Source organism: Antechinus flavipes, chromosome 3, assembly GCF_016432865.1.
Source record: "Antechinus flavipes isolate AdamAnt ecotype Samford, QLD, Australia chromosome 3, AdamAnt_v2, whole genome shotgun sequence".
NCBI classification, from domain to species: domain Eukaryota; kingdom Metazoa; phylum Chordata; class Mammalia; order Dasyuromorphia; family Dasyuridae; genus Antechinus; species Antechinus flavipes.
Window position 1 is genome coordinate 530,473,625 of NC_067400.1, and position 18,273 is coordinate 530,491,897.

The 18,273-nt window shown below is 35.8% G+C and overlaps 1 long non-coding RNA gene across 2 annotated transcripts; it reads left to right on the plus strand.

The window, feature by feature from the left end:
• The first annotated feature begins 3,875 nt into the window (after positions 1 to 3,875).
• On the plus strand, positions 3,876 to 14,507 carry LOC127555138 (uncharacterized). 2 transcript variants are annotated; one of them, XR_007952163.1, is made up of 3 exons: positions 3,876 to 4,954; positions 5,669 to 8,336; positions 8,814 to 14,507. It is a non-coding gene; the product is annotated as an uncharacterized LOC127555138 (long non-coding RNA). The 2 variants fall into 2 exon arrangements; XR_007952162.1 differs by lacking the exon at positions 3,876 to 4,954 and having other exon boundaries at positions 5,481 to 8,336.
• Positions 14,508 to 18,273: the final 3,766 nt, after the last annotated feature.

An 18,273-nucleotide genomic window follows, 5' to 3' on the forward strand; every position in this document is an offset into this window, starting at 1 on the left:
CTAAAATTACTCCCATGGCTACTTAAGAGAGTAAGGTACAAATATTGCAGTTTTGGTAAATGAGGTTAATCTTTTCCATATTTCTCACATTTTCCCAGTCATGCCCAATTCAGTTCACTAGTTGACTGAAAGAAAAGTTGGTTGTTCCTTAGTTGACTGAAAGAAAAGTTGGTTGTTCCTCAGTATGAAAGTAGAAAGAGGATATGAGTATTGATTCCATCTGCTTTACATACACGTTGGTTAGCTTAACAATGCTTGTTTACTGCAAGTATAACTCTGAAATTGTTACCTCAAAGATTTCATGTAGGGTTATATAAATTATTGGAACATTAAGCCTGCAAGAAGTCCTTGCCTTCAAGGATTTGCCCTTTTAAATTTTTCACTAGCATTTTACCAATTGTGCATATCATTTTCTACATTAATTTTGAGTTCCAATTTTTTTCTCCCTTGCCTCTCCAAGATTGCAAACATTCTGATAGAGGTACAGTCGTAGTACATGTGCATGTACAGTTGTTTTAAACATTTTCATATTCTATGAAAAAATCAGAACAAAAGGGGAAAACCTCATTAAAAAAAAAAATAGTCTTCAATCTCGGTTCTTTCTCTGGATACAGATGGCATTTTCTATCCCAAGCCTATTGGAATTGTCTAGGATCACTACTGCTGAGAAGAGCTAAGTATGATAGTTGGTCATCACAATGTTCTGGTTCCTTAGCATCAGTTCATGGCTTTTCTAAAACCAGCCTGTTAATTTTTAGTGCAATAATCGGATTTTACCTTGTGGTGGAGATGAGAGATGGATTTGTTGATGGAATTAGAAGTTACTCTAATATGGGGGGCAGTGGGGAGGATGTTCAAATGCAAAACATTGCTTTCAGTGACAAAATGTCATATGTAAACTAGTGTGGCACTAGTGACATCAAAACAATGACTATTTTTACATCTAAAACACCTTTTGCCTTCAAGTTAGCTAGTTGGGTAGGCAGGAATTTAGTTACTGGTTTCCCTATGTAACTATGACTTCCACACTTGTTTGATTTTCTAGTGACTTCAGGCAGTCTTTGGAAGATAATTCTCTTGATTTTTGTTCCTGAAGAAAAGTTCACTCCTGCTAGCCATACTGGTTGGTTGGTTTGTTGATTGACGTTTACCATCTTGATTTCCAAAGTGCCTTTAACTTTGGGAAAGACTACTGGAAACAAACTGGTTTCTTTTTCTAACTAAGTTTGTTAAAGATTGCTGTCAGTGTTCTGTTATTGGCTGTAGAGGGCACTGAGGTCCACATTTTGAGGGGAAAATTGGATAAATTAGTAAGTTTTGCTATTAAAAGGCTAGCTGGTAAATAGTGAACTTGAGAAAATTGAAATAATGGTGTCCATTCCATAAATTAACCCTCAAATAAATTTCTAATGCATGCTAGTAATTTTTAATAGTCCCTAATGTCTGTGGGCCTATTTATAAGGTTTTAAATTGAAGTTAAATAGTATACAGATCTCTCAAGGTTTGCAAAACATATCATCTGAATCCCATAACCCCAAGGTAAGTACTAAAGGTTTTATCCCCATGTTACAAGAGGAAATGGATTTAGAGTTCTCTGATTATAACCAAAGTCTATGCTGTTTCAAATATACTAGAAAATCTTTTCTACATCACATTTCTTGATAAAGCCTTTTAAAGTTGCTATATGATTTTTGCCAGTTCATAAGTGAATGAGTTATGACCTTTGGAAACATAGAATTTTTAGTGAATATGCTTTCAAGTTCTTATGGTTATCAGATGAATACATCTATTAGAGCTCATTGATTTATCAAATGTTGCTATTTTAGTTTACAAAACTGACAGAAATATACTCATTTTCTTAGAGAACCTTCCCGAGCACATTTGTCCTAGTCAGTTTCTAGAATGTGTCCATAAGTAATGCTAAGTATACAATATGAAATGTGTATCAGGAATTACTGCTATGTGCCATAATGTCTTCACTTGAAAACAGGAAGAGACTCGGCAATCATCGGGACTCCATGATTCAGTTTTTGGCGGATTTGTGGTCTTTAAAATTTTTAATTCCTTTAGGAAATGGAAATCATCTTTTACAAATGCAAAGGATGGCTCATCAAAGCACATCAGTGGAGACAAGTATTGGATGAATGAATAGAAGAAAATAAAATAGGGGACAGATCCAGTTTTTAATGTACCTTCCTACTCCTAAGTACTCCTTAATCACAACATTCTATTTGGTAACAGTTCTTAAAAGTTTTAGTTGAAATATGCCATTGTATCTTTGTAGATTCCAATCCTATTTGACTTTTTTCCCAGGCAAAATATTCATAGTAACAAATCATCATTGTGTGACAGTTTCAAGGCCATTCTAGTCTTCCCTCCAATTTGAAATCCCATAGTATGGTGCTTAGAACTAATGTGATATGACTAGAACAAGAGAATTTTACTTTATTTCATGAGTACTACACTGCTATTAAGTGGGTAGGTTGCATTAGCCAGAAGGCTAGCAGTGTTACACTGAATGTTCACTAAGGGAGGATACAAGCATTGATTGTGCCTCCTGCTATGAATCAAGACACTGTGCTAGGCATTTTATGAAAATCTCATTTGTCACAATAATTCTGTAAGACTATTATCCCTATTTTACAGCTGAAGAAACTCGAACTGTCGGGGGCTACCCATTGTGTCCAGATTTCTCTAGGCCTAGCTGTATACAGTTTTTTGTTTTCCTAAATCACTGTACCTGTTACCGTGAGTAGAGGAGAAGCTAGGCGATATAGGGGATAGAGCAACGGCCCTGGAATCAAGCAACTGAATTCAAATCTGGTGCCAGACACACTTAACAGTTGGACCTTAAGCAAATCACAATGACATTGTCTCATTCCCCGAGTTCAGGATTCAAATTGCATCTTGTTACTCCAACCAATATCTTCAATTCTGCTTCAGTCATCCAGCATTTGCCCTAATTATTTCATCTGTTTAAATCTCATCCCCATCTTGAAAAAAACCCTCACTTGATCCTTTTATCCTTGCTTACTAATACTCCTAAATTTTTTCCCTTTGTGGCCAAATTTGCCAAGACTAAGTACCTCCATTTTATCTTAACCCTTTACAATATCTTTTGGACCTTAATTGAAACTTCACTTTTCAAAGTTATTTCTCAGTTGTGTCTAACTCTTGATGATTCTATTTGAGGTTTTATTCACAAGGTTATTGGAATGACTTGCCTTTTCCTTCCCTAACTTCCTTTATAGATCAGGAAACTGAGGCAGATGGGATTAAGTGACTTGCTGAGAATCTGTTTTGAGGCCAGATTTGAGCTAAGGATTAATTCTAACATTGGCAATCTATTCCCTCCACCATCTACCAATGTTGCAAAATTACTAATCTAATCTATCCCTTGCCAAATTCAAAGACCACAATCTTCATATTGACTTCTTTGCAGCTTTTGAAGATAATTTACCCTCTCCTTAATAATTCTCTTGTTTGGGGGATACCATTCTCTCCTTGTTCTCCTACTGTTCCTTTACTTGGATCCTCATTCAAATAATACCAATTAATCAAATGTAACAGCTGATCCCTAGGATTTGATCCTGGACCCTCATTTCTCCTATAGTATTTCACCTAGTGACCTCAATTTTAATTACCATCTTTAAGCTGAGGATTATCAAATCTACTTATCCTGCCCAAAAGACTGTTACCATATTCAAAGCAGAGCTCATTTGTTGTCATCACACCCTCACCCCCCCACCCTCCACCCCCACAAAAAATATATATATATATGCTTTCTCTACAATGCAATGCATCTTCCCATTACCTCAAGTTTACTACAGTTCATTCTTCAAGCATATCTAATCTGTTGCCAAGGCCTACCAACAATTTCACCTTTAAAACATTAAATACTTCTTACACTACTACTAGGGGGTAGGCCTTTTGTCACTTTATGCTTGGATTATTGTAATGGCTTGCTAATGGATCTTCCTGCAAGTCTCTTCCATGTCATACACCTTACTCATTAAAAGCCAGTAGCTTCCTATTGCTTCCAAGATCCATGTAAAATACCCTTTGGCCTTTTAAGGTCCTTCATAACGTAGATTCCTCTCTTATTTTTCCGTGCTCATCTTAATTCTAGGTATAGTGTTTTAGATCTAGTGACTGGCCTAGCTGGTCTATAAACAAGATAACTCCATATGAAGTTTTCACCTCCAGTGCCCAAAATCTCAAATGTTCCCTGACTTTGCCCGAGCTAAAATTCTATCATACTGTAAGCCTTCTTTTAACACCTCTTAAATCCATTGCCTTTCCTCTGCTAATTATATCCTATTTATCCTGTATGTAGTTTGATGTATTTGTTTGCATGTTGATTTCCCCATTAGATTGGAATCTCCTTGAGGACGGAATGTTTTCCCCTTTTTTTATCCCCAGCATTTCATACAGCTCTTGCTACATAGTAGGTGGTTATGGTTTATTGATTTATATAAAAGGAAATGTGCTTAGTTTAGCATGACTGTTCAAAATGAACCTATGTTGGCTTATAATGACCATTACCTTTTTTTTAATGTTTATACACCAATCTCTCCAGATGACAGAATCTCAACAAAAGGGATCTCAAAAGACTTCCAGACTAGGAATCTCTTCCACAATAACCCTTACAAGTAATCAACATCTGCTTGATTTAAGACCTCATGAAAGATAACATTACTCCAAAATAGTCCATTCTCTTGGCATTAGCAATATTAGTTTAATATGCTGTCAACTCTGTATTTCAGGAAAGACTTGCCAACTACCTACTAGTAACTCAAAAGTGGTCATGTCTGGAATACATTGTGGCTTGACTTTGGATGATTAGGCTTAAGTTAAAACTCCCATTTTCTGACTTGATTGGATGGGAATATGTGACCTAGAAGCTTACAATCATCCCAGAATGAAAATTTCATCAATAATACTTTTATTATGGGTAAGAATTTTTTCTGTGTATGTTGACAAAATGTTTTAATAACCAACTCTCCACAACCCCTCCAAAATGATGACTTTATTTTTTCCCATTTTTTAAAAGTTATTTACAAAACATGCATTGGGTAATTTTTCAACATTGACTTTTCCAAAATTTTCTGTTGCATATTTTTCCCTCTTTCCCCCCACTCCTTCCCCTAGATGGCAGTTAGTCCAATATATGTTAAAATATATGTCAAATTCAATATATGTATACATATACCATTGTTGCACAAGAAAAATCAGATCGTAGGGAAAAAAACCTGAAAAGTCAAACAAAATGCAAGCAGACATCAACAGAATGCTATGTTGTGATTATGGGTAAAAATTGATGAAGTCCCAAAAGTCTTAATGCAATTTTAAGTTTTAGAAGATTAAAACTGCACTAAGAATTCTGGAACACCCTATATAATCATGAAATATTAAAAGTAAAATTCAGTTAATTACATCGTAGAGAAATGGTCTGCACAATGCTGAAATGATTACTAAGTTATTTTCATTCTTAGCTCTAATCATTGATTCTCATGTTAAGACAAAATTGGCTTTTTTGTAACTAAACATTCTTTGGAACTTAAATCCATCAGTCCTAGCCATCTTTGGAATAACAAAGGAGTCTCCCATTATAAACAGGTAGAAATGAAAAAACTTAAAATTTGATTCAATCTTTTTTATTTTACAGGTGAAGACCTCATTTTCGGTAGATGAATAACAAGATTGAATGAAAAAGAGTATTTGGGCATCAATATAGAGGATAGAGGGGAGGTAATTGGTGAAAAGGCTAAATAAGAGACAAGAGTGACCGTACTGGGAATGTAAAATAGGCTTCAGATGGCAGAAAGATTACAGAGATAGGACTTGACAGTTTTTTGGAGACATAAGTTAGAGAAGAAAACAATTGAACATAATTCATACTTTTTGAGCCTGGGTGTCTGGGAAGAGACTAACAAAGAAATTAGAGGAACTAATTTAGGGAGGCAAATCATAAGATTATGCTTAGAATTTAGAGTTAAAAGAGACCATAGATAACTTCTAGTCATCTCCATTCCCATCCCCCATCATTTTACAAATGAGAAAACAGGTCCAGAGATAAGTTGGACACAACGGAAAAAATGAACAGCAAAATATGCTAATGGTAGCTTTATCATAAAGGGATTTGATGCTTTCATCTCTTAAATTATAGACTTAGAATTGGAAAAGGCAATTAGAAAGGGCTAGCTTTGCTATTTTGCTAAGTAAATTTGTTCTGAGCTTTTGGTTCCTCATCTGCAAAGTAGGAGTGTGATGCACAAGGCTGGAATAGATCATCTTTAACACTTCTAATTTCCAATCATATAAGTTGATAATGCACTGGTTTGGTTGCTTTATCTAATTCAAGAATCCCCTCTACAGTATCCCTATACAGGATTGAACCTAAAACTATCTTGGGAAAATAATCAAGAGGAATCCTTTGTCCCATGGCATCCCCACCCTTGGAGTGCAATTTCAAAAATGTTTCTTATAAGGGCGGATAAATGTAGAGTAGAACAACCACATCAGTGTCTAGAGGCATGATACTCTCTATAAACCCCAAGAATCTAAGTGTTGTACAGTAAATTGGAATCATTCCCTTCCTGAATTTCTCAAAAAAACAATTGCTCAATGTAATGCTCTATTGGCTGCTTTCCCTCTGCACAAACCATGAATATTTTAATTGGCTATACATTTCAAATGATGCTTGGTCCTCCATGGAAACCATTTAGGTGTGCTTGTGTTTATCACAGCCCTTAATAAAACACTTTTGGGTAGGGATATTTAATATGTGGTGGTTATATTTCTAATATTTGGCTGGGTAGTTTGCAACCCAAGTCTCTTTAAAATTCAGTGAAAAAAAATCATAGAATCTGTTTCAATAGAAATATTTAACATTTATAATGCATTGTCCTAATATTCCTGAGTAGAAAGTATAGAAAAGGACTCAAATGAAATACTTTGCCCTTGATCACAGTGTTATATTGGAACAAGGTCTAGCTTTAGTAGATACAGTAGTGGAACTGGAGTAAAGACCCAAATTCAAATTTGGCCTCAGATATTTGCTGTGTGATAACTGAGCAAATCACCCAATCTATCAAATGTGATCCCATTGATGTGGCTATTCCTATCTAGTAATACAAATTGCAGTCCTTCATACCTGGACATCTTTTGCAGCAAAATTCTGAGTTCTTCAAAGAGCATTAATCTACCTTTTTTGATGACAATAGGGCACATTCCACTCAGGTTTTTTTTTCTATTCCAGTTCCTCCAGAATTGTCTAATTTTCATATATAACCATATGCCTCTCCATTGTCTTTTGAATAATGTACAGCTTTTAATTTTTTTTTTTTAGAAGTTACAGTTTTCTGTGTGAATTGATGCTAAATTGGAGTATAAGGAAGAAAAACTCGGCTGAATTGCCTGTGGGAAATGACAGATCTTGTTAAAGGTCCCTTGCTTTTCCTTGAAATGACCCATATTAAAATCCTAATCGTAGGGTTTCATATCCTCCTCTCCCTACAAAACCATTTCGTATACTAATGGATAAGTTCCATAGGTTGTCCATTTAGCAGAGGCTCCTAATTAAAGTTAGGAGTTGCTATCTTTTGAGAAATTTCATTGCTTTGGTAAATGCATGAGACCTCTTAAAGGAATCACTTTGTTCTACCAAATAAAATTTTGTTTGTTTTTCAGGGGTGGAATTTCAAGAGCACTGATTCTGAAACCAGAGGACCCACCTTCAAATCTTGCCTTTGTTGCTACCTGTGTGACTTTGGGAAAGTCATAGGCTCCCTGGGCCTCAGTTCACTTATGGATAAAATGAGGGGATGAATTAGATGACCCCAGAAATTATAATTCTAATTGTGCCTATGATTTAATCTATTCCCAAGGCTCATTTGGCCTTATGGTCAACAAGCAATAAGCACCAAGGGATCTTAAGTTTCTGCACCAGTGGCTTGAGTGATATGTAGTCGACTGTACAATATCATTTTCAAAAGCCTGCCCATTCCCTATTAATACTTTCATCAAGAATATCTTCAAATCTTATAAATTATTCTTATAAAACTTATACAGATAAAACATTAAGCATATAATATGATAGCTATTGATATTACCATTTTCCAGCTATTAATGAGATCTGAAATATTTTACATGCCTTTGAATTCACAGTAACCTTGTGAATCGATCTTTGAAAGTCCTTATATATGATCAGTCTTCACTATGGATGGCCAGTTAACTACTTTTTTTCATTCTTGTGATCTCTTAGCTACTTTCTAACCACATTTGGAACATGATGTTAAAGTCTCTAAGAGGATGCCTCTTCTTTCCTGAAAAGGGTTTGTTTGCAAATCTTTTGCATACCTTTACATCTTTTCTATCATTTGTTTCCTGACTTTAGTGCATTCTTAAATGTACTTAAATTTCAGCAAAAAACTTTAAATTGTTATTGTTACTGATAATTTTTTTTCTCAACTTCCCTTCATTTTGTAACATCTCTCCAGAGTTATTCCGTATAACCAAAATTTTTAAAAAAAAAGTAGGGTAAGTGGGACAAACATTAAGTAGCTACTATGTGATAGATACTGTGATGGGAAAAAATATCAGTTCAAATAAAACCAACAAATCCCACCTCAGTCCAGAACATAATGGTCCATTTTCTCAGTCCCCACCTCTATACAGAAAGCACTAAGATACATTTTCTCCTATCTTTTCCAAAGACAATTTGGGTCATATATTTACACAGTATTTTCATTTGAGGAGAGTTCTATTTATATTGTACTGAAACTATCCTTTCCCTATTTTTACTTTATCAGTTTGTCTTCTCATGTTTCTCTGAAGGCAGCTGAGTGGTCCTATGAATACAGCAATAGACGTGGAAGCCCAACTAAAACTGACCTCAATCACTAGTTGTGACCCTGGACATGCCAATTTAACTGCTACCTGCTTCAATTTCCTCGTATGTAAATTAAGTATAAGTGTATTTACCTGCCAGGATTAAAAGGAGTTAATATTTGTAAAGTGTTTTGCAAATCTTAAAGCATTATAATCTTTACATTACAATAATATACTGTTCACATGACATTTTGGTTAGCCAGTCCCCAATAAATGAATATTTTTCCAATTATTTGCCATTGCTCCTACAAATATGTCCAATGGAAGACCTTTCAGTCTTTGATCTCGTTACCTTAAGTTTTTTATAAACTATAAATCCTCCAATGCTTTCTCTAGGTTTTATAAGTCAATGCTACTTATTTTTTTTTAAGTTATTTTATTTTGCTTCAATTACATATTAAAGCAATTTTTAAACTGAGTTCCCAATTCTATCTCTCTCTTTCCCTCCACTCCCTTTCTCTGATGAACATTTTGACATAGATAATACATGTGTGATCATGTAAAACATTTCCATATTAATTATTTTATACAAGTAGACTTGAACAAATGAAAAAGTATGTTTCAGTCGACACAGACAACAATTCATTCTCTGGAGGTGAATAGCATGTTTCATCATGAGTCCTTTGGGATTGTCTTGAATCGTATTGCAGAGAAAAGAAAATTCACAGTTCATATACAATGTCAATGCAACTTATGATTGTTTTATCAGAGGATCCCTACATGAAATCTTTCTAACAGGGTTATAGATATTGGGATTTCCAGAGATTACCTCTCATAGTAAAAAGAGCTGGGGGCTGGAGCTAAGGAGACTAGGGCTCATAAGGATTTCAGATTTAGAACTAATAATGTTCTAATTATTAAGCTTCTAATGGAGGCTTAAGGATGAATTTATTCAATCCTTTCAATTTACTAATGAGGAAACTGAGGCTCAGGGAGCTTAAGTAATTTGATGAAGGCCTATAGTCAAAGAAGAAACTAGACTCAAACTGCGATCCTTTGAGTCTAAATCTAGTGGTTTTCCTACCACAGTATTGTTTCACTCAGTGTAGTCTTAATTCTGCCACTAATTACTAAACTTTACCTTGAGCAAATCTGTTGGAATCTTTACAAACTGCTAACTCATTAGAGTTGATAGCTATCAAATTAGATCCTTGTTTAAACTTTATCAAGTAGGTAGGCTGGTAAGTATTGTTCTCCACATCTTTGGGTGAAGTGGTTTGTGTGTGATTTTCTTCTTTTAAAATATAATAATGGTTTTCTCTGGGGAAGAGAGCAGGTTTCTCAGGAAGGTTTTCTGGAGGCAGCCTTAGTTGCAGTTGAAAATAATAATCACCTCAAAACGCAGCCAGGTGACAAAAGTTCAGATCTTTTTATTGTCTCCAATATAGCCCAGTTAGCTTAGAGGCCTATCTCTTTGCTTGGTTCTAAGAGCTCTTGCAGCTTTGTCCTTTGCTTCTGCCTCTGCTTTCTTCAGCCTCCAAAGTCAGCACAAAGTTGAATCTGTCCTGCCTCTGAGAAAGGGCTTCTGGCTCTCAATCTCCCAGAGTGCTCCTCTCCGAACCCAGTCATTGTTCCAAAGTAAAACTCCTCACTCAGAGAGGGCTTCTGGCTGAACTCACTTGACGCTCCTTTCTCTTTTTTTTTTTTTTTTTAATTTTTTTATTTAATAATTACTTTATATTGACACTCGTTTCTGTTCCGATTTTTTTCCCCTCCCTCCCTCCCTCCACCCCCTCCCCTAGATGGCAAGCAGTCCTTTATATGTTGGATATGTTGCAGTATATCCTAGATACAATATATGTTTGCAGAACCAAACAGTTCTCTTGTTGCATAGGGAGAATTGGATTCAGAAGGTATAAATAACCCGGGAAGAGAAACAAAAATGCAGATAGTTCACATTTGTTTCCCAGTGTTCTTTCTTTGGGTGTAGCTGCTTTTGTCTTGACGCTCCTTTCTCAATCTAAATTCAGCTCCACTCTCCATGTAATTCAGCTGAATTGTCTTCGAGAGCCTCTGTCTGTTTTTTATATATGAGAGAGAGGAATTGTGGGATACAAGAGAGAGGGATTATAGGTTTCTTCCCAGAGTGCTCTTTGGCCCTAAGAGCTTCAAGGGAGGTGTGAATTCACAAAGTTACACAGTTAACTTTGTGAATCTCCCATACTTGTGAATTCCAATGAGTAAAAGTGTAAATACAAGCATTGTATCAATTAGTTCTACTTAGTACCTTATTTCAGGTTCTGCCCCAAAACATCTTCTTGTAAGATTAGCTCAATAAGCTATCAACTCTAATAGAGTTAGCAGTTTGTAAAGATTCCAACAGATTTGCTCAAGGTAAAGTTTAGTAATTAGTGGCAGAATTAAGACTAGACTGAGTGAAACAATACTGTGGTAGGAAAACCACTAGATTTAGACTCAAAGGATCGCAGTTTGAGTCTAGTTTCTTTGACTATAGGCCTTCATCAAATTACTTAAGCTCCCTGAAGCCTCAGTTTCCTCATTAGTAAATTGAAAGGATTGAACAAATTCATCCTTAAGCCTCCATTAGAAGCTTAATAATTAGAACATTATTACTTCTAAATCTGAAATCCTTATGAGCCCTAGTCTCCTTAGCTCCAGCCCCCGGCTCTTTTTACTATGAGAGGTAATCTCTGGAAATCCCAATATCTATATTTCATGGTAATATCCAGTCTGGAAAATAAGGTGTCTATATCTCCCAAATCAAAACTAACAATAACTCAATCTTATATAGGACTTGAAAGGTTTATAAAGCAGTTTCCTTACCACAAATCTGTGAAGGAAGCATTATGGAAGATGTCTTTGTCAGATGTGGAAACCAATGCAGTTAACTTTGCTCAAAATTTAACTATAAAAATGTCAGAGCTAAGATATAAATCCAGATCTCCAAGTCCAGGATTCTTTTCATCTCACTATGCTGCCCTTCAAATTTGGTGCATGTAGTGTTGTGCCTTTTTTACTGAGGGGATGAGGGTAGAAAGGGCTTAATTGTGGGTTCCATCTTATGATTCAATTTTGGAACTAGATTAGTTTCTATTCAATTCTGGGTCTAGTTGAATCTCTACCTTTTGAGGAAATTTTATTGTGAGAATCAGAAGAAAGCCTTATTGTACTGTTTGAACTTAATTAATCTTGTGTGGTTGGGAAATTAGACTACCTCTCCCTATTGCTTAGGGACTCCCAACTAAAGACATAGGTTATGCTGGGCAGCTAGGTGGTGAGATAGAGTACTGAATCTGGAGTCACCTCTTCCTGAGTTCAAATCTGGCTTTAGACGCTTATTAGCTATGTGATCCTGGGGAAGTCATTTAACTGTTTGCTTCAGATTTCTCATTTGTGAAATGATCTGGAGAAGAAAATAGCAAACCATTCCAGTATTTTTGCCAAAAAAAAAATAAAAAATCCAAATGGGGTCATGAAGAGTCAGACATAACTAAAAAATGACTCAACATATGAACAGATTAAACTGATCAGAAACTCTGACTGATACAAAGTTTTCTCCCAATTGCATTTTTCAAACAATCCATATTATTAGAAATGATTAGAAAACATTGATCAATCAGTTATAATTTCCATGTACCTCTGTTTATAACGCTTAACAGGGAGTGGGACATCTTTTTTGATTCCAGGAAACTCCTTGTTCATTCTCCCTATCCCTAATCTTCTAATTGGAAATCATATTACCTAAAGTTCAGTTGTTTTCTTTTAATTAATTGGTCTCATTTGTTTTTAATGTATAAGGGCTTATCTTCCTTGGTATTTAGGGTCTAGGCTTCAGGTGAGGAGGTTTGGTGCTGTTTTGTTAAGCATTTGGCATGTATTGGCATGCATTGCTTAATAAACTGACATGCTTGGAAGATTGAACCTTTATTTTCTTCAGTCATTCATTTTCACCTACCATACTACTTAGAGCTCAGTAAGTTTTTATTTAATTGAATTGAATCAGTAAAATGGAAATGATAATAATGCCTCAGATTTCACCCTGCTGGTTCCTTAGATATGGGCACTGTGATTTTGTTGGAGCTTCAGATTACTCAGGAATTTTTATTTGCTGTACCATTAAAAGAGCTATGCATATAAACTCCTAACAATACTGACTTTAGCTTTTTAAAAAACAAAATGTTTTGTAGTAATAAAGCCTCTTCCCTTTATGTAGCTGAAAGCCCTTTGTAAACATAATATTATGTCATGAGTATAGCTGCTACCAAAAAAAAAATTATGGGCTTCCTAAGCATCCAAATGAGTAAAGCTAAAACTACTCACACCTATCATGTCCTGACAAATAGCTGCTCACCCTTTCCCCACTTAATATCTATCTGATTCAATTGTAAAATGAAGATAGAAATAGCACTTATCTCCAAGGGTTGTTTTGAGGATCAAATGGAACAATATTTATAAAGTGTTTAGCATAGAGGCTGTTGTTGTTGATGTTGAGTCATGTATGACTCTTCATGACCCCCATGGATTATAGTATGCAGCTTTTCTATCCTTCACTATCTCCTGAAGTTTATTCGAGTTCATATTCATTGTTTCTATGATACAATCTATCCATCTTGTCTTCTTCCATCCCCTTTTCCTTTTGCTTTGATCTTTCTCAACATCAAGATCTTTTCCAAAGAATCCCATCCTCTCATAATTTGGCCCAGATATTTAAGCTTCATCTTTAGTATTTGACCTTCCAGTGAATAGCTGGAATTAATTTATTAAAGTTTTAACTGATTTCACCTTCTTACTGTCCAAAGAATTCTCAGAAGTCTTGTCCAGCACTACAACTGGAAATATTGATTCTGTGATCCTCAGCTTTCCTTATAATGCATCTTTTTCAGTCATACATTGCTACTGAAAAACCATAATGACCCTGTCATTAAGAGGATGTTGTAATGTCCAGACTAGCTCTCTGGAGGACCTAGGGATTAACTTGAGTTCTTGGTCTTAATGGAGGAGTGGAGGAGACAGGACAACTGCCACATGGCTGGTCAAAGATAGCGTCTGAAATCTGGCATCTTCTCTTTCATCTGTGGCTGAGAGAGATTCTGTCTCTTGAGATTCCCTTAAATACCTCAGTATGATTACATCACTACAGGATGTGCCTGTGCAACCATTACATTACCATACTAAGTATGTACTTAACTATAAGTACTTTGCTGACCTAGATTTAACTACACCTTTTCAGAGTTCTAACCCTCTACAGGATGTCTCTGCTGTTTAGTATACTATTCAGATTTCCTTCCAAGGAGCAAATATCTCTTAATTTCACACTTGCAATCACTGTTTACAATGATCTTTGAACCTAAGAACATAAAATCTGACATTGCTTCCATTTCTCCCCCCTCTGTATTTCCTAGGAAGCGATGGACCACTTGCCAAGATCTTAATTTTTTGATATTAACCTTCAAGTGAGCATTTACATTTTCCTTTTTCACCATTATCTAAAAGCTCCTCAATTCCTTTTTATTTTTTGTCATTGGAGTGTTATCTGTGTATCTAAGATTGTTGATAGTTCTCCTAACAATTTAATTCTGGCTTTTGATTCTTCTAGCATGGCATTTCATATGATATATTTTGCATAGGAGTTAAATAAATAAGGTGACAATATACAGCTTTGTCATATTCCTTTTTCAATTTTAAACCAATCAGTTGTTCCATGTTTTATTGTAACTGTTTCTTCTTGTTTGGTGTGCAGATTTCTCAGAAGATAAATAAGTTGACCTGGTATTCTCATCTCTTTGAGGATCCATGCAGTCAAAGATTTTAGTATAGTTTTTCTAGAACACCCTTGCTTTCATCATAATCTAGTAAATGTTGGCAATTTGGTCTCTAATTCCACTGCCTCTTCAAAAACCAGTCTGGTCTTTTGGTAATTCTTGGTTCCCACATTGCTTAATGGCACATAGCAGGCACTTAACATGTTCTTGCTTCCTTTCCTCCATTGCTATAAACAAAAACCAAAGATAATTAAAGAGACTTCAATGCTACATTGTAAATAGTGGTGAGAGTACAGAGTTGGAGGTCTTCCACCTGCTACTTTTTAGATGTTGGATCATTGACAGGTTACTTGACCTTCCTGAACCTGGTTCCTCATCTGTAAATAGGGATAGTATAGTACAAAGTGTGCTGAAAGCTACTACGCTAAGACTTTTGCTATATCCCATATTATTTCCCCTGCCCACTGCACAGAAAAGTCATGAGAAAAGGACTTTGTAAGTTGTTAAATCCTAGATGAATGTGGGCTATTATCTGGTTGAATCTTCTCGTGCCAAAGATGAGGAAGTAAAGACTAGTTGAGATAAAGTAGTTTGACACCTGTCAGATTGGATAGAATAAAAGGGAAAGATAATGTGGAATGTTGGAAGGGATTGAGGGAAAATAGGGACACTAATACATTGTTGGTGGAATTGTGAATATATCCAGCCATTCTGGAGAGCAATTTTGAACTATGCTCAAAAAGTTATCAAACTGTGCTTACCCTTTGATCCAGCAGTGTTTCTACTGGGCTCATACCCCAAAGAGATACTAAAGAAGGGAAAGGGACCTGTATGTGCCAAAATGTTTGTGGCAGCCCTGTTTGTAGTGGCCAGAAACTGGAAATTGAGTGGATGCCCATCAATTGGAGAATGGCTGAATAACTTGTGGTATATGAATATTATGGAATATTATTGTTCAGTAAGAAATGACCAGCAGGATGATTTCAGAAAGACCTGCGGAGACTTCATGAACTAATGCTGAGTGAAATGAGCAGGACCAGGAGATCATTATATACTTCAACAACAATACTATATGATGATCAGTTCTGATGGATGTGGCTCTCTTCAACAATGAGATGAACCAAATCAGCTCCAATAGAGCAGTAATGAATTGAACCAGCAAAAGAACTCTGGGAGATGACTATAAACCATTACATAGAATTCCCAATCCCTCTATTTTTGTCTGCCTGCATTTTTGATTTCCTTCATAGGCTTATAGTACACTATTTCAAAGTCCAATTCTTTTTGTACAGCAAAATAACTGTTAGGACATGTATACTTATATTGTATTTAATTTATACTTTAACATATTTAACATGTATTGGTCAATCTGCCATCTGGGGGATGGGGTGGGGGGAAGGAGGGGAAAAATTGTAACAAAAGGTTTGGCAATTGTCAATGCTGTAACATTACCCATGCATATAACTTGTAAATAAAAAGCTAAAAAAAAGAGAGAGAGAGAGATAAAGTAGTTCAAGGTGACAGATCTCTGACTGCCTAATCCCAGTCTCTGTGTTATTTATACTTCTTGGTACTACCCTGTGGGTTCTTTTTTCAAGTCTTTTTTTTTTTTTAAGATCTCAAAAAATCCTCTGTTGAAACACAAATTCAGGTTTTTCTTCAGTCCAAGCTTTTCCATCTCAAGCTCAGGCATATATATATATTTTTTAAATAATAGCTTTTTATTTTCAAAATATATTCAGTGATAGTTTTAACATTCAGCCTTGCAAAACCTCATGTTCCAAATTTTGCTCCCTCCCTTCTCTCCATCCCCTCCCCTAAACAGCAAATAATCCAATGTTAAACATGTGCAATTATTCTATACATATTTCACATTTATCATGCTGCAGAAGAAATCAGATCAAAAATGGAAAAAATGAGAAAGAAAAAAAAGCAAACAAAAAAGGTAAAAATAGTATTCTATGATCCACACTCAGTCTCCACAGTTCTCTTTGATGCAGATGGTTTTCTCCATCACAAGGCTTTGGACTTACCTTGAATCACCTCACTGTTGAAAAGAGCCACATCCATCAGAATTGATCATCTTGTTGCTACTATGTACAATGATCTATTTCCTGGTTCTGATCACTTCACTCAGCATCAGTTCATGTGTCTCTCCAGGCCTTTCTGAAATCATCCTGCTGGTCATTTCTTACAGAACAATAATATTCCATAACATTCATATACCATAACTTATTCAGCCATTCTCTAACTGATGGACATCCACTCAGTTTCTTGCCACTACACAAAGGGCTACACAAACATTTTTGCACATGTGGGTCCTTTTCCCTTTGAGCCCAGATCTTTTGATTCCAAGTTCAGAGCTCTTCCTATTTCAGCAAGCTATTGATCCCATTTTTCCTAGAGTCACCTTTTTCTTTCTTTTTTTTTTTTTTTTTTTTGTTTTTGCTGAGGCAATTGGGATTAAGTGACTTGCCCAGGGTCACACAGCTAGGACATGTTAAGTGTCTGAGATAGATTTGAACTCAGGTCCTCCTGACTTTCTGGGCTGATGCTCTATCCTCTGAACCATCTCGCTTGCTCCACTTTCTTTCTTTATAGCTGTTTTCCTAAATCACTCCTAGTATCATCTGTATCCTCTCCATCCTACCCATGCCTACCTTTGGGCATTTACACCCTTGTTGCCTGCATTCAAAACAACCCAGAGTAATCCTACCAATAAAGCAGGTATCTCTGTTTTGACTGTGCAGAGAGATTCTCTGGGGTGAAGGACTAGTAAGAGTCAGAATTTTGCATAAAACAAACTCAGCAGTTTTTGGCTTCCAAACAAGAAAATCTACACTGTTTTTCTTTGTAATAGAAGCCCCAGCGCCAGCCCTTGGCTAAACTTTGAAGCCAATTAAGTTTGGCTTCTAAGCACAAGAACCTTCTTTTGCTTTGCTGCTTTTCCTAACCAGCCTTGTACTCTACTAGGGCCTGATCTCCTCCCCAGGCCTCAGAGAACCAAGCCAGCTGATCAGCTTCATACTAGAGCTAAAAACATCTTTGTATGAAGACGATTCAATGAGACTGGGAAGACCTATATTGTGTGGATCAGCTGGGTATACATTATCAATTATCTTAAAGCATATAAAAGACTGAATGGGTGGGAGATTTTTGTAGAGATTTTATTTGATAATTAGTAAAAAAACAAACAAACAAAACTGTCCTTGAAACTAGAGCTATACCAAAAGATAATGAGCTGCCTTAGGAAGTAATGAATTCTCCCTTCATTAGAGGTCACCCAATAAAAGTTGGATGACACTTATCAGAAATATTATGGAGGGGATTTCTGTTTAAGTGTGAGTTGCTCTAGATGGTTTCTGAAGTTCCTTCCAATTTTGATATTCAGTTGTTCCATTGTCTCCTCATAATCCAATTAAGCTCAAAAAGATCTTACTAAACAATTACTGTATGCAAGAAACTGAAGGATTCTTGCTGGAACTAGTTTACAATTTAATAGAAAAGAATACAAAATTTACCTAATAAGTACAATGCAAAATAGCATAGAAAATGTGAAGTTCAAAACAAACCAAACAAAAAACTCAAAAGATGTATGAGTGTTAGTAGGAGAGAAGATTTCTAGCTCTGGGAATAGAAAAATGATACATGAAGGAAT